The following is a 14,997-nucleotide window of genomic DNA, read 5'->3' on the forward strand; positions in this document are numbered from 1 at the left end:
ATTGTGCAACAACGACCGAATCTGCATGCTTAAAACTTGAGAACACTCTAACTGTACGTTGCCATTTCACATTTAAAACGTGCAAGTACACAAGGAGCTAAGAGAATCTACACAAACCAGGTCTTTTTTATTTTTTTTTTTTTAAGGCTATCCATCACTTGGAACACAAGTTTTAATTAGCTTTTGGCAAGCAATTTCAGCAAAAGCCTTTCTCTTAGAAAATGTTCATTTCTCAAGCCCAAAAAATTTCAGGAAATATTTCCTGATAATGTATCTAGGTTGTTGTTTTTTAATTCTTTTTTTCCCCCTCAGTTTAAGGTGGATTAAAAGGAAAAACTGAAACTATAGGAAAGAAAGGAAACAAGTCCAATAGCCCAGAAATTCAGTTGTAATAACAGTTAAATAAGGAGGAATTGAGGCTTAAGTCCTTACTTCAAAGATATTATAGGTGTCATAGTCAGCGGAGTCAACAGCTAGAATAGAATAGAATAGAATAGAATAGAATAGAATAGAATAGAATAGAATAGAATAGAATAGAATAGAATAGAATAGAACAGAACAGAATAGAACAGAACAGAACAGGTTGGAAAAGACCTTTGAGATCATTGAGTCCAACCTATCACCCAACACCATCTCATCAACTAAACCATGGCACTAAGTGCCTCATCCAGTCTCCTTTTAAACAGTTCCTGTGACGGCAACTCCACCACATCCCTGGGCAGCACATTCCAGTGACCAATCTCTCTTTCTGTGAAAAATTTCTTCCTAACATCCAGCCTAAACCTCCCCTGGCCCAGCTTCAGACTGTGTCCTCTCATTCTGGTCCTGGTTGCCTGGGAGAAGACACCAACCTCCACCTGGCTACAACCTCTCTTCAGGTAGTTGTAGACAGCAATAAGGTCTCACCTGAGCCTCCTCCTCTCCAGGCTAAGCAGCCCCAGCTCCCCCAGCCTCTCCTCATAGGAGTTGGTCCTCAATGATCTTTAAATATTATGGAAGATTTACTTTCCCTTTTATTGCAGACTGAAACTAAAAAGAGTCTCTTGTTTGTTTGTTATCTCTCTTTGCAAAATGCAGTTCATATTTTATATTTCTCCTGCCAGGAAGAGTAACCCCTCTTAAAATTTCACAATAATTCCACACTTTTCACTGCTTATCTATGTCTTTCATTAGACAATTTTCTACCCTGCACCTGTGGGTGTCCTGCAACATAATACTGAGAGGGATGATTCATTTCAGGAAGATCCCCTTTGGTTCCAGAGGGGATGAAGAAAAAGTTTACTTAAGAGAAATCAAAAAGGATTTGGTAATCAAGAACACTTGGAAGTCTTCCATCTACTGGATATATAACACATGAGCAAATGAAAATTACTAAAATGTTTAAGTAATGCAATTCTATCCTAAACTGAAGAATCTCATTCTGATTAGTGAAGGGAGAGTGAGAGAGCAAGAGTAATTCCCAGCATAGGGATGGGGGATTTTGGGGTAAGAGATTACAAATGGTATCCTATAAATTGAAGTCTAAACCAGAAAGTAGAGAGGAAAGATAAAACAAACAAATAAGCAAACAGACAGAATGTTAACTTTTCTTTGGATCTAGCTCAATTCAGTTCTTAACCTTTTGGGCTATATGGGAGTATAAAGCACTAGCATGGGTGAAATAGTAATGTACCACATTAATAACCTGCAAAAATTATCCAGAGCAAGTTAAAAGGACACACTGTGTTGTGAATTGGTGGAAATAACCTCTTGCAAAATTATCTGCAGTGCATCATTATTGTGATACATTTACTTCAGTCCAGGAGTGAGATGTGATTAACATTTCATTTGGACCCGATACAATAAGGCAAAGAGGGGGAAAAAAACCCCAAGAAAAACGAAAAAGAATAAATCCAAGGAGATCAAAGCCAATTATAGTGTTCACGTGCCATCAACTTTCTGCTCCAAGAACTTTGAAAGTTAAGCCAAACCAAACCCATCCAAACTGGTGGATTTGGACATCCTTTTTGTGACCACATTATCTTAGCTGGGTTGTTCGCAACTTATTTTAGAAATCCAATTAAGGGCCAAAGAGAAAGAAAGAGAAAGGGGAGAAGAAATTTGTTTCTATGGTTCTAATATCCTGCTTGCATGAACTATTTTCAAAGCTACTTCACTTCTTAGGGCACCTCTGTCAAGAATAAAAACATCACTGCACTGCTGTCAGTGTTCCTTCATGGCAGGCTATAAATACTTAAGGAACAAGATGAAGCAAAAGCCTTGTGGAGGTTTGTATCTGGTGCTGATGTTTAAGTGCAGTGGTAAAGAATGCTTCAGAAAAAAAATAAAATCATTGTAATAAAGTTCAACTGTTGCTCACTGTAGAGTGGCCTCCTTGTGCTTTAGAGTGGGGTTTACCAGGGAAGAATCAGTGGATTTTGCCCTCGGGGAGGGGTAGTATTTTATTTTGCTTTATGTCCCAATCTCCCAATCTCTTTCTGTTTGTTTTGTTGGGGAAGCTGAGAACAGGATGGACTCACAATTAGAAGTGATAGCCAAAAGCACAATAATAACTTCAGTACTTCCATCCTAAATTTTGAGGAATAAGAAATGTAGGAAAAGGGTTGACTCAAGAATACAGCAGCTTAGCTGTCAGACTACAGGCAAATGTTACTTATTTTCATTAAATTACACTCCTGATAGGCAAAGTAAAAGGCCACTGAGCTCAGGCTTGGTTGAGATTCATGAACAGTAATGAATGTTATGTTCCCTTCGCATATCTGCACAGAAGTCATTAGAAGAACATCGATACAACAACATTTCTTGCACCCCTGCTTCTAGCCAAAATGAAAATAACCATGAGTTCAGGTCAGTCTCAACTCCAGTAGCAGTTTGAGCTAGAACCAGGTATTACATAGAAACTTTTAAAAGGAATAGGAAAAAAATACAATAAAATAGAGATAAAGTGATATATATTTCTCCAAGCACACGTTTTAAACTAGTAGTGCTGGATGTTGGTTGAGCTACTGCTTGTGCTTTATGACCTGCCTTGAATGAAACAGTCTCATTCATTCCTTTTTCTTTTCTTTGCATAGAACCAGATCCCTCTCCCAAATCAGGCTGCATTCTGCTTGAACTTAATCTATGTTTGACAATGTCTTCCAACCAAATATAAAAGGAAATTCTCTGTGTGGGGGTTTAGAGGAGGTGGTGTACAGAAATCTCTCGCTCTGCTTTTGAGCAAGCTTCAGAATTTGAAACACACCATTTTAAACGGTGCTAGGTAACATCCTGCCTAGAAACCCGTGGAACTCCCACAATTAAATGTAGCCTGAAATAGGTGCGGTCCCCAGGCCTGGTAGGAGTTTTGTAAAAGAAACCATGGTGCTGGATTCAACAACAAAGTGAAGCAGGAACTTGGAAGAAAGGCATTCTTTAGTTAGTCCTTTCATTTAAAATCAGTTATGTTCAGGGCAAAACGATTGTATTTCAAAGGAGCCTATTATGCCTTCCCATAAACAGAAAGATCATACGTTTTAAAACTAAAGTATCATTATGTAATCAAGCTGTTGTATTATAAACTATTTTGTGGGCTCAGATGCCCAGGGCTATCTTTACAAATATTTAAGAGGTCATTATCAGGGTATGTTCTCCCTAAAACTATAATTCTTTCCTCCTGTTTTCATATGCATCCTACCATAAATATCTGATATATAAACATTTTTTTTGTTTTGTTTTTAAAGGTTTAGCAAGGGCACAAGAGGCAGGCATGAAGTCATTTAAAGAAGCAGACAGGGGTGAATGCAGCAAATACAGCAACGGCAGGATAACGTGTTGGATGAGAAAAAGAACCCACAGGGGGGAAAGAAAGTAGAGTGTCACCAAAGGATCAACATTTGTGTGCCAGTAGAAGGAAAATCATGAGGAGTAGCTAAGAATAAACCTGACACATTAAAATTTGGCATTACAAGTGCTGTATCTGGATGGGATTACAAGCAGTACCTGGAGTTTCAGGTCAACGTGGGAGTGAAAATAACTGGGTTTGTCTGATGTCATGGAGAGCAGAGATGAAAATGAGGAGAACTAATCTGACTTACACCACAGAAAGGAAAAAAAAACCAAACCACAACAACATAGAGGTTTAACAGCAAACAGGAGTCATATGGATCTAAAATGAAGAGTGGTACAGAAGCTGTCTGAGCTAAAGATATTTAGATCAGCAAGACTTGACTAGCTTGGGCAGGAGTGAGCACCAGCTACTGCTGACTGTGCTTGGAATGGGTTTTAATGTTGCTGACACATGTACCCTGACTTTTTGGTTTGGTGTTGGGTGGAGATAGATGTGCCCTAAAGCTCCTGGAGTGGAGCTGGAGGCTGACACCAGGATCTGCTCTGCCCTGTTGGAAAGATCTCCTCTTGTCCTTCCAATTCTTGTACTTGTCCCATAAAAGAACCCTGTTTGTGAGGCTGAAAACATCAGCAGACTAACGTCTGATATAGAAGCAGGTCCCACCCCTAGTCCAGAAGTAGGCGTCCTACAGAAGTAGGAGTCTGTATACTAGACAGACCAGGGTAAACAAACCTAGGAGATCAAACAACAGGTTGACATTGGAAGTCAATCTGAAGGACACAGAGATAATGACTGTTGTAAAAACACACCCAGTTTTTACTTATCAGTGCTCATGCTATGCAAGTGTCTGTCATTTGTAAATAAAACAAAGAGAAATATTTGGAAATGACTAAGGCTGGAGACAGTAGCAGAGGAGTTATTTTGGTACTGTAAAAGCAGTAAGAGGAATCCACTTGGAGACTGGCTAGACTGACCTCAGTCCCAGACAATCTACTTAAATAATTAATTCAGGACTCTGTGAACAAATAATTCATAGCAAAATATAATTAATCCCGATCAGCATGGTTGCATGGAAATCAGGGCCTTGTCTAGCAAACTTGTTGCTTTTTTTTTTGATAGGATTGGATTTTTGACAGGTCTGGCTGATAAAGGCAAGGCTGTTGAAATAGTGTGTTTGGATTTCCATGACATTTTGATTAAAGCACTTGCATTTTATGGAATTAACAGGGCATATATTACATGGATTAAAAACTGGCTCAGTGACAGACCTCAAAATGTAGTAGTTAATGGGAGATATCAGTTAACAAGGTCATAACTGGCAGGGCTCTCAAGAGTGGAACTCAGTCCAGTGCTATCTAATACTTTTATCAGAGATGTGGACAATGAGAAAAAAGCCTAAATAAATCTCTGTTGGCAAAGTAAACAGATGACACAAAGATCAGGGAGATATTAAATACTGATGAGGACAGGTTCAGTTACAGGAGAGCTGCACAGACACCTTACATGGTGAAATAAGTTTTCATATGGAGAAGCTCGGGATACATCCAATGCTCTGGATGTAGGTTACAAAAGACCTGAGGGTCATTTGGGATGACTAGCTGAACATGATCTCTCAGCTCACTGCCATAGCAGAGGACTAACCTGATACCTGGAATTATAGAAAGAGGAGTATCAAACAGAGGCAGGGCAGAAATTGCAACCCCTTCAGATGCTGCAGATAGGATCTTCAGGAGAGTACTGTGCTTAACATCAACCCAAATAAAATGAAACATGCTTCATTGTTTTGTATGGACAAGAAGATGGAGAGATGTCCTCTCTGTTGGTACTTTTTACATGATTTGCAGGCACTGGACTCACAACCAGCTCTGCCCTGCTGCCAGGACCCATGACCAGCAAGACTGAGTTCAAGGTAGCATAAACAAGATTTTCTTTAGTATGCTATTAGTAGAAGTCCAACACTGCATCAGAATGTAGTGAAAGCAGAGATTGCAGGGGGAAGAAAGGAGAGGAGAACTTGCACTTGTTCTTAACAGGCTAAGAAATGACTCTCCAGGAGGTGTCTGACACGAGGTTTGGTGAATCTCTTTAGGAAATTAGCTAACAAGAAATAATTCTCTGTTTGACTGCAATAATACCAAGATGATGAGGGGGGCATTCCTACATTAAAATAAAAAAATGTATTTTTTTCTTGCAGTAATAACCTGAAGATGCAATGAAAGGAGAAAAACTTGACTCAGATCTTAGTGTTTTTGAGACCCTGTAGAACCTGTTTGATGGAAGCCATTACAACACTGAGTAGGAGCATTACATACTGAGAATAAGTAACAAGTGAATATGATGGACAATATACTTGAATCTGTTTTCTGTCACTTGATGGGAGAATTTCTACTTTGATAGTTCTCTACAAACAAATAAGGGTAGAGACAGCACAAAGCCAAGTGCAATTTCAGCTAGCAGAGTTCATTGCTATCTGGGGCTGCTGCTTACTGCCTACATCAAGCTTACTATGACTTCATTGTCTTCTGTGTTGTGTTGCAGTGTCTTTGCCACTCAAGAATTTCATGGTTTAAAAGCCCCAGGAACAACAGGACTTACTCAGAGGGCTCCCTGTAACAAGAAACAAGAGTAATCTTTGAAGCGATGCGTTGTGAACGAAACCACGGAGCATGCAGCTTGCTCACTGTAATTTTGCCCTTACCTCCAGTATATACTTTTGCCATTCTGATAGTCCCATGTCTCACAGCTAAACAAAGTGACCTCATTGCTTTCCACTCTATTTTCTTTTAAACATTGGCTGGGATGATTGAGATTCAGGAATGTGGGAAAATGGATTCCCAAGCCACGTCCATCCCCTTTAATTCTGAGCTGTAATTTTTGGCTTGGCTTGAATCACAGTCATCACATTTCAGTCTGAATCTCTCTGTAAAGTGATCTTGCTTAAACATTTCTTTCACTCATCATGGGATCAGAAACAAAGCCATTCTAGTCTTTCAGCGAAACACTTACAAACGTCTTTTTGCAGCGACTCACAAGAGCTGAATTTCCTTTAAAAAACCCCCAAACACACACAGCACAACCCAACTGTTTGTAAAAGAGGAGGTTTTCAGTGCCTGATTGTCCTCTTTGTGCATCTTGTCATCTGTATGCCATGAGCTACAGCTATTTTAATCTGTTTTTGTTTGCAATCCATTTGGTGTCCGCCCAAGAAAATGCAGGTGATTCTAATTAACTTACTGCTGAAGATGTGGAAAAATCTCAATTGTGCTACAGAGAATTATACACTTAAAACCTTCCCTCTATTATTTATAACGGCTTATTAATGAAAATGATTACATGAATACATTTGCCACCTGATTCATCTGTGTTCACTTTTTAAATCAACAAGGTTTATGCTAAAGGGGGGGGAGAAAAAAAAAATCTCCCTATCAAATGCAGCTCTCAAGCACATACATCAGCTCCCTGCCTTGAAAGGAATGGCAGTCTGACAGGAAATAACACTGTCCTGCTTTATGCAACACAGTATAATAACTGAAATCACCAAACCTTTGCAAATAGCCCTTCCCTCTCTCTGCAACACATTAGTGTTGCATTTTGGGAATGTTTGGGGCTTTTTTTTTGTGTTTGCTTTCTCTTCTAATGTCTCTTTCCCCACTCTTATTTCCTCTCCTTGCCTGCAGTTGCGGCTTCTCACGTATGGGCTCGTGGGTCCATTCTGACCAACCATTAATTTATCTAAAACCAAAAATAATTTCTATGGCTCTATGCCATTTTGTCAAGTACTTGATAAAATGGCAAAGAGCCACATAAATATATATGTCTAAAGTATATATTTTTATGTTACATATATATATACACACACATAGAATTGGAATTGTTAGGGTTTGAAGGGACCTCAAGGATCATCTAGTTCCAACCTCCCTGTCATGGGCAGGGACACCTCACACTACATCAGGTTGCTCACAGCCACATACAGCCTGGCTGCAAAAACCTCCAGGGATGAGGCTTCCACCTCCTCCCTGGGCAACCTGTGCCAGTGTCTCACCACCCTCATGGGGAAGAACTTCTTCCTAACATCCAAGCTGAATCTACCCATTTCTATTTTTTTTCCACCCCCCCCAGGCCTATCACTCCCTGACACCCTCAAAAGTCCCTCCCCAGCTTTCTTGTAGGCCCCCTTCAGATACTGGAAGGCCACAATTAGGTCTCCTTGGAGCCTTCTCTTCTCCAGACTGAATAGCCCCAACTCCCTCAGTCTGTCCTCATAGGAGAGGTGCTCCAGCCCTCTAATCACCCTCATGACACATACATATATACATGTACATACACACATATATATATAAAAGACATATATATATAATATATATGGTTGGTTGGTTGTTTTTCCTCCTGGACCCAAAGGTCTTTCAGGAGTACTAGGGACCTTCAAATGCTGACAGTCCTCCACCAGCATCCCCCTTGGGATATAATCAGATTCATATCTCCAGAGATGTGCAGCTTTCAAATACACCTGGATGTGTTCCTGTGTGGCCTGCCCTAAGTGTCCCCAGCTGGACTTGCTTGTCTCTGGAGGTCCCTTCCAACTCCTTCCATTCTGTGATTCTGTGATTCCAGTTCTTACCTGCTGGTTTTAAGGCCATATGACACTGCGGTGACTGACACAGAATCACAGAATCACCAAGGTTGGAAGATACTTCAAAGATCATCAAGTCCAACTTGTCACCACAGACCTCCTGACTAAACTATGGCACCAAGTGCCACAGAAGGGAATTTCAGAGAGACAGGTCTGAGTCATTGTAGGAAAATCAATAGATATGAACTATTAGCCCTGGGTGCTTTCTGCTAGGTGCAGCTACCAGCAGGCAGTTCCCCACCTTCCATTAGCCCCCATTTCTATTATTCCATGCCATGCCACATGGGTAGTGGTAGTCTGATTTGAATGTGATGACTCTGTGGATAATGCAGTTTATTTTGGGGAGTATGAAAGCCTGAATAAAGGTTATAATTTCAGGATGGAGAAACTCTTCCACTGTGACATGATTAGAACAGCTGGGGACATATTGTGGTGGGTAGGGGAGAGGAGAGGCAAGGTATTTTGTATGTTCAAGAAATATATACAACATTGCCATTGCTTATATCTCAGCTGTGCCTGTTAACTTCTGGAAACATGTAGAGCTCAGCAATAAAGCACACTTGACTGATATTTACTGCCATGTGCACTACAAGACATTTTCTGTCACACATTACGTTCTGAAAGAGTTAAGTAACATGAAAAATACAGGCTCAAGATTATATCTGTCATGGATGAAAATACTACATTTATGCCTCATTGTAATCCATTCATTGGTTTATGGACCCCCAGCCCTCCAGGGAGTGTCACAGCTCCACATGATACTGCTGAGAGCCGTTATTTTGCTTTTGGATTTCTGATTTAGCTGAAAGAAGTTTAAAAACACATGTAGCCTGACAACTCCCCATTGGCTCTACAACTGAGGAGGGTCAAGAGCATAAACTATTCCAGCAAAAGCCAGCTGTAACTTATGCTCACTAAACTGGCTGAAGAGCTGCCTGCTCCAGACAGTAGCATACAAGAAATTTATGCATTCTGCTAAATCCTCCCACTTCGGTTGAACTGTGCTTCATTTGGGGATCCATCATCACCACCATCAGGCCTGTGTTTTTTAAGCAACATCAAAACATGAAGGGAAATTGCACTTTGGGGGGTCTAACTCTCCTCTTAGGACTAGAGAGGACTTTCATTCAGGTCCACTAACATCAGCAGGAGCTGTGGTTAAAAGCTTAGGGACAGATACAATTCTCCAAACATCCCTTACTCCCAGTGCTGGTTTTAAAGAGAATTTAGTGCACAGTAGGGACAAATCTTTTCCTGTCTTTCACAATAGTGAGAGATTAAATTAGACCTCAGCAGTGTCACCTCCCCATCCTGACTAGTACTGCTGCTTATTGGACTTTTAACAGTTGGAAGTGGAAGAACTGTACATTTGGGCACACATAATCTTCAGCCAAAACCGGTAAGGAGCTTGCATTTTCTGGACCGTGGTGCCTTTCCTTGGCAAAGGGACTGATTTATTTTTTTACTGGCAGTGACTGGGATAGGGAATTTAGGATGGAATAGGCATGTTTAGGATGGAAATTGAAAGTCGCAGGACTGCTTCTTCCACCATCCTTTAGCTTTACAGGGGTAGCTGAGGAGGCCAGACAGGCCCAATTCTCTTCTCTATAGCAGATCCATTTTTTGCCTGACAGCCTGAAGCTATGATCTGCTCAGATGTCTCAAGGTTATCTGTCTTATCTTCAGGAACAGGTCCTACCTAACCATCTGTGGGCACTTCCTACAGCTCCTGCTCATTGCTGGGGAGCGGATGCGAGCTCAGAGTTTAACTGTTAAGAGTTCAACAGCAGTTAAGGAAATATCAGCAAGGCACTTGACAGTACTTGTTTTGTTGCATAACACAGAAGGCTGGATCTGCTTCTTACAGTTAGAAACCAGACCAGCTCGGTTCTGGATTTCTAACAGAAGGAATGTGCAGGACCCCGCTCTAAAAATGGAGTTGGGGCTCTCATGCCGTTGGTAATGGTCTTTGCTCATTCATATCGTGTTGTAGGCATCTATCTTTGCATTTGTTTTTTTATCTCTAAGTGGGAGAAAACATTTAAAACTTAGATCCTGCAGTCTAAGGCACACACTATCAGACACCTTTGGGTGTCACAGTCCATGCCTGTGTGGAAAACTCAGAGGCTCTCTTGGAAGATAAGTGTGTGTATATGGCTATCTAACACCAACTTACTAAATTCTTAGCACTGCATATCTAACATATAAATGTGACAATACAAAGGTGTGTCTGTAAATGTGTATGTGTGGACAACTTCTACTTCTTTCCCAGTGTACACTTCAGACATTTAAGGAGGCAGTAATGATCCAAAACGGTGGAGTCCCACTGAATGCTCTTACATCTTCCTTTATGTGATAAACCTCTAGTCTAATAAGTGAACAAAAATATCCTTGTTCTTGTGAAAGTATATTTATATCATGGAACAGTGGCATAAAGTGGAACTATGTGGGAAAAAAACCCACCCAGAAACCTTAAGTATGACAAAACCTATTGTGATTAGGCAATTTTCCTACTTTTTTCCCCTTTCCCTCTCAGCTGCAGGACTATGTGGGTATCTATAGTACTTTTTTCCCCTGACATTCAGACTGCATTTACTGCCCCCAAACAGGTTCAGGTAACTGCAAAGTTTGGAGTTTTGGTTGTTTGGTTGATTTGCTTTTTCCCTTCTCCCTTAAATCTGAACCACCAAAGCAACATCCAGCAAAAAAATTTAGTCAGAATATCTACAGAAACCATAAAAGCCCTGAGCTAGGTTACAAAGAGTGATAAGGACCAAAACTTAAGAGCCTGGCACGGACTTCATTACTTTGACTGAAGCATCTCCCTAATTTTCATTGTTCGTTTTGACATGCATGCCACGATACCCTACATTAAAATAGCACAAAACTTGTGTATGAATTGCTCAGGAAGTCCTGAAAAGAGATTGTGCAACTATAATCTGACGTGGAACAAACTGCTTTCAGCTTAGAAATCTGACCAAAAAACCCCCCAACCAAACCACAAAATAAACCCCCAAGAAACAACCTCCTACTGAAATACAAAGAATATAAGTGAAACATACTGGAAACATGCAACACATCTCAAAAAACATTGCTTACTTCTGACAAGGTAAAACTAGTTGTTGACAATAAAATGCCCTGGATAGCTGTTAGCTGAATTTTGGGTGATGTGTAACTATGAGCATCATTTGATATTTTCATGCAAGATAGTTCTTTCAAATTTTGAAGCTAAGGGATGAACTTTGATTTGAATCATTGTCTTTGTGTCTTAATGCTGACTGTGACATGGGATGATGTAAGGAAGGTAGAAATCCAACCTTATCCCTTTCACCAGGGTTCACACAGACCCTTTGCTATTTCTGAAGGCTTGGAAAAGTAAAGTTGGCACACAGTGCTTTCCATATCCAATTTCCTTCTTTGGTGAAAATTCTGGTAACTATTAATGACATCTACTGTATAGACATCCAAGAGAGTCACAAAGCTTCTAACACAAACTCTTACTGTAAGCTGTGCTCTTTGTGCTTTTCATGTCTGACATACCAGAATACAAAAATACAACTGAAATACATAGAATTAAAGAAACCTTTGTGAGCAGCTTCTAGTGTGCAAATTGAGATACTTTTCAAGCATCAATACAGAATCACAGAATTGTCAGGGTTGGAAGGGATCCCAAGGATCATCTGGTTCCAAGCCCCTTGCCATGGGCAGGGACACCCTCCACTAGATCAGGCTGCCCGGAGCCACATACAGCCTGGCCTAAAAAAATCCAGGGATGATCAACATGCCATGACTGTTTGCAGAGCATCTAAAAAGATTTTGTCTTTGCTCAGTGATGGCAGAAGTGCCCCTGTGCAAAAAGCTTCATCTCTGAATCAATGCTATTTATGTCCAGAAAGTAGCCACTGCTGTGAGGGTGGTCCTACAGGTCATAGAACTGGGCATTAAACAAAGTAGTTTGTTTGAATTTTAGAGGCAATCTCACAGAAGGGACTGGGTGGGAAGGGATCTCTAAAGGTCATCCAGTCCAACCCCATCTACAGTAAGCAGGGGCATCCTCAAGTAGATCACGTTGCCAGGAAAACCTGACTGCCTGAGGAGCACCCTTCCAGCATTTTTCACCTTCCTCTTGGGATTCAAATCTAGTTTATACTTTAGCTGGGCTGGAGAATTCGAGTTATTTTGTTTTCAGTGGTTAGAGTAGATGCTCAGCTTGTTCATAGCTAAGTTTATAGGCTAAGTGAAAGCAGTTTTCATTAGAAGAGGATGTATCTTATCTTTCTCCTAAGGTTTATTAAAAATATGTAGCACCTGATAATTTAACACCAAATGAGTGGCTGCTAAATTTCCCCTTCTCTCTGTCTCTCTCTCACACACACACATCTACACACAGAGGAATGCTTCTCGACTGCCAAACTATGTGCCAAGATTTTGTTCACTTTAATCTCAATCATATGAGTTAGAGAACCATGAAACAAAGTTTCTACCAAGCATGCTGACAGATTTTGAGTTCTGGTGGCTCTGCAGGGCATCACTACAAGTACACTAGGAAACTTTTCTCATTAAAGATTGCTGAGCTGATCTGTTTTCCATGTAAGTCGACATGAGCAGTATCACCATAAAGAACTCAACACTTGCTAACTGATACCATACACTCATCAAAATTATTTCATTTCTAAGTAAACAAAAAGTTGTGGCACCTCCAGCACCATTGTGTGGTTACTGCTGGAACAGGGAAGCCAGCAGCTCCTTTGGTGTGCAATGTCACGTCGCACCATGGCAGTTCAGAACTGACAAATCTTGAAATATTGGGGTGACATTTTTCCTGCAAAGATGGGGGGAAGAGGCATGGAACAGCCTCTTTTGGTCTTTTGAGTGCTTTCTTATTTTCTGAAGAGATCTCAGAGAAGACCCATCACCTTACACTTGGTTTGGAGGGGTCCATGGTCATTTTAGAAGCCTCACTGTTACCTGTAAGTGGCCCATAGTGTGGGCAACTGATCCAGCTCTTCTTTTTACATCCTGAGGGAGAAAAATCTAGATAGTTACAATTCTCCTCTAAGTACATGAAGCTTAAGGCCCTGATCTAACAAAACACTGAAGCTTTCCCTTAACTGTAGGGAACAACCATTGACCACAAAACAGATCTGTTCAGCTCCTTGAAAGGAAGCCTCCATCTGTTTTGGTAGACAGAAGCTGGTATCAGTACAGCAGGAATTACAGAAAGAAATAACCTGTTTCCATCCCAAGGTAGGATAAAGATGAGAAAGCAGTTTCTAACAGCAATATCTGTTTCCTGAGAATGAAATGCATCACCCCTGACACCAGAAAAAAAATAAATAAATAATAAGGTGCACGAAGAGAGAACTAGATCAGGCTGGCTGGAGCTGCCCAGGATCCGAGTGATAGGTTTCTGTCGCGTTATGAAACCAAACAGCCACATTTTGCTCTCGTTTGCATATATGTCATTCTTCCCAAACCAGGGAGCATTGTTTGTCTGTGTGAAGACAAAAAGAAGTTGGTTTGCTCTATAATTACATCCATGATCCGTGAGGATCCTGATTACAACAAAACAGTCTGCTAAGTGAGCGTACAACTGGAGATCTTCAAAAGCTTTAATTCCTTGGGGGAGTTTTCAGGCAGTAGCCAATTTGGGGACAATTCAGTTACTAGATTGCTAAAATATTGAATTGATACATTCAGGGGAGTAAAATGAGCTAAAAAAAATAATCTTCTCTTAAAGAAGTGCAAACCCTTTTAAGCTGCCCTCTGCCTTACTCCTGAAGCCTTCTGTTGGTCCAATTTCTCTCACTTAGGTATCAATCCCATTAGGCTGCCATATTACACAGTTAGAACATTGATGTAACACAAGCTGCTACAGCAAATAATTGAAGTAATAAAATACAACTGCAGTTATTTGCTCTCTTGAATTGCAGGCAGGAAAAAAAAACCCAACATAGTGTTGCACACAGAGAGCAAAACTTTTGGTTTTTTTATTAATCTGTTTTCCTTTATCATTGTAAAACTGTGTGGTTTTTTTTTGGGGGGGGGAGATATAAAAATCATAGTTGTAGCAACTTTCTTTTTTGCCCCCCCCAAAGGAAAAGCAATTAATCTAGGCTATGGAATTATGCCTTCATAATTTGATTTTAAATCTTTATGTATTACTTTATTTTTAAGCAGCAGGGATGGTGAAACTACCTGGGTTTTCATTTTCTCCAAAAAAGTAACAGAATGGACTTAAATTATTGGTTGATTGATTGATCTTTTTTAATGTGTGTGTGTGTGAACATCTCCTCTAGGCCAAGACTCAGTTTGTCAAGTGTTGGCCCAAAGTCTTCTATTAATGGCTGAAGTATGAAGCCTGACTAAATGGGGTTTGCAGTAGAAATCTTGCCAGCTCCTTGTCTGTGATGGCATGTGTGCCGTGCTAGGGCATTGTGCCTCACAGCCTCAGCTTACTCAGGAGGAAAAGAGAAGATTTTTGTCTCTATCTTTTTATCTTTTATTTTTTTCTTCATGGCTAGGAGGTGGATACCCT

At 40.4% G+C, this 14,997-nt stretch overlaps 1 protein-coding gene and 1 long non-coding RNA gene across 9 annotated transcripts in view; one reads left to right on the top strand and one right to left on the bottom strand.

Moving 5' to 3' along the window:
• Positions 1–14,997, bottom strand: part of ARHGAP15 (Rho GTPase activating protein 15) — a 391,371-nt gene that overhangs the window by 129,886 nt on the left and 246,488 nt on the right. The window lies entirely within an intron of this gene.
• LOC137451305 (uncharacterized) overlaps positions 9,770–14,997 on the top strand; it is a 68,357-nt gene continuing 63,129 nt past the window's right edge. For 4 of the 5 annotated variants that reach the window (XR_010989773.1, XR_010989769.1, XR_010989770.1 and 1 more), the window contains exon 1: positions 9,770–9,858. This is a non-coding gene — a long non-coding RNA (uncharacterized lncRNA). The remainder of the gene's footprint in view (positions 9,859–14,997) is intronic. The other variant, XR_010989772.1, reaches the window with a different exon arrangement.

This window comes from Melanerpes formicivorus, unplaced genomic scaffold (genome assembly GCF_026170545.1).
Source record: "Melanerpes formicivorus ecotype bairdi unplaced genomic scaffold, bMelFor1.0.p_v2 SCAF_41, whole genome shotgun sequence".
NCBI lineage: Eukaryota > Metazoa > Chordata > Aves > Piciformes > Picidae > Melanerpes > Melanerpes formicivorus.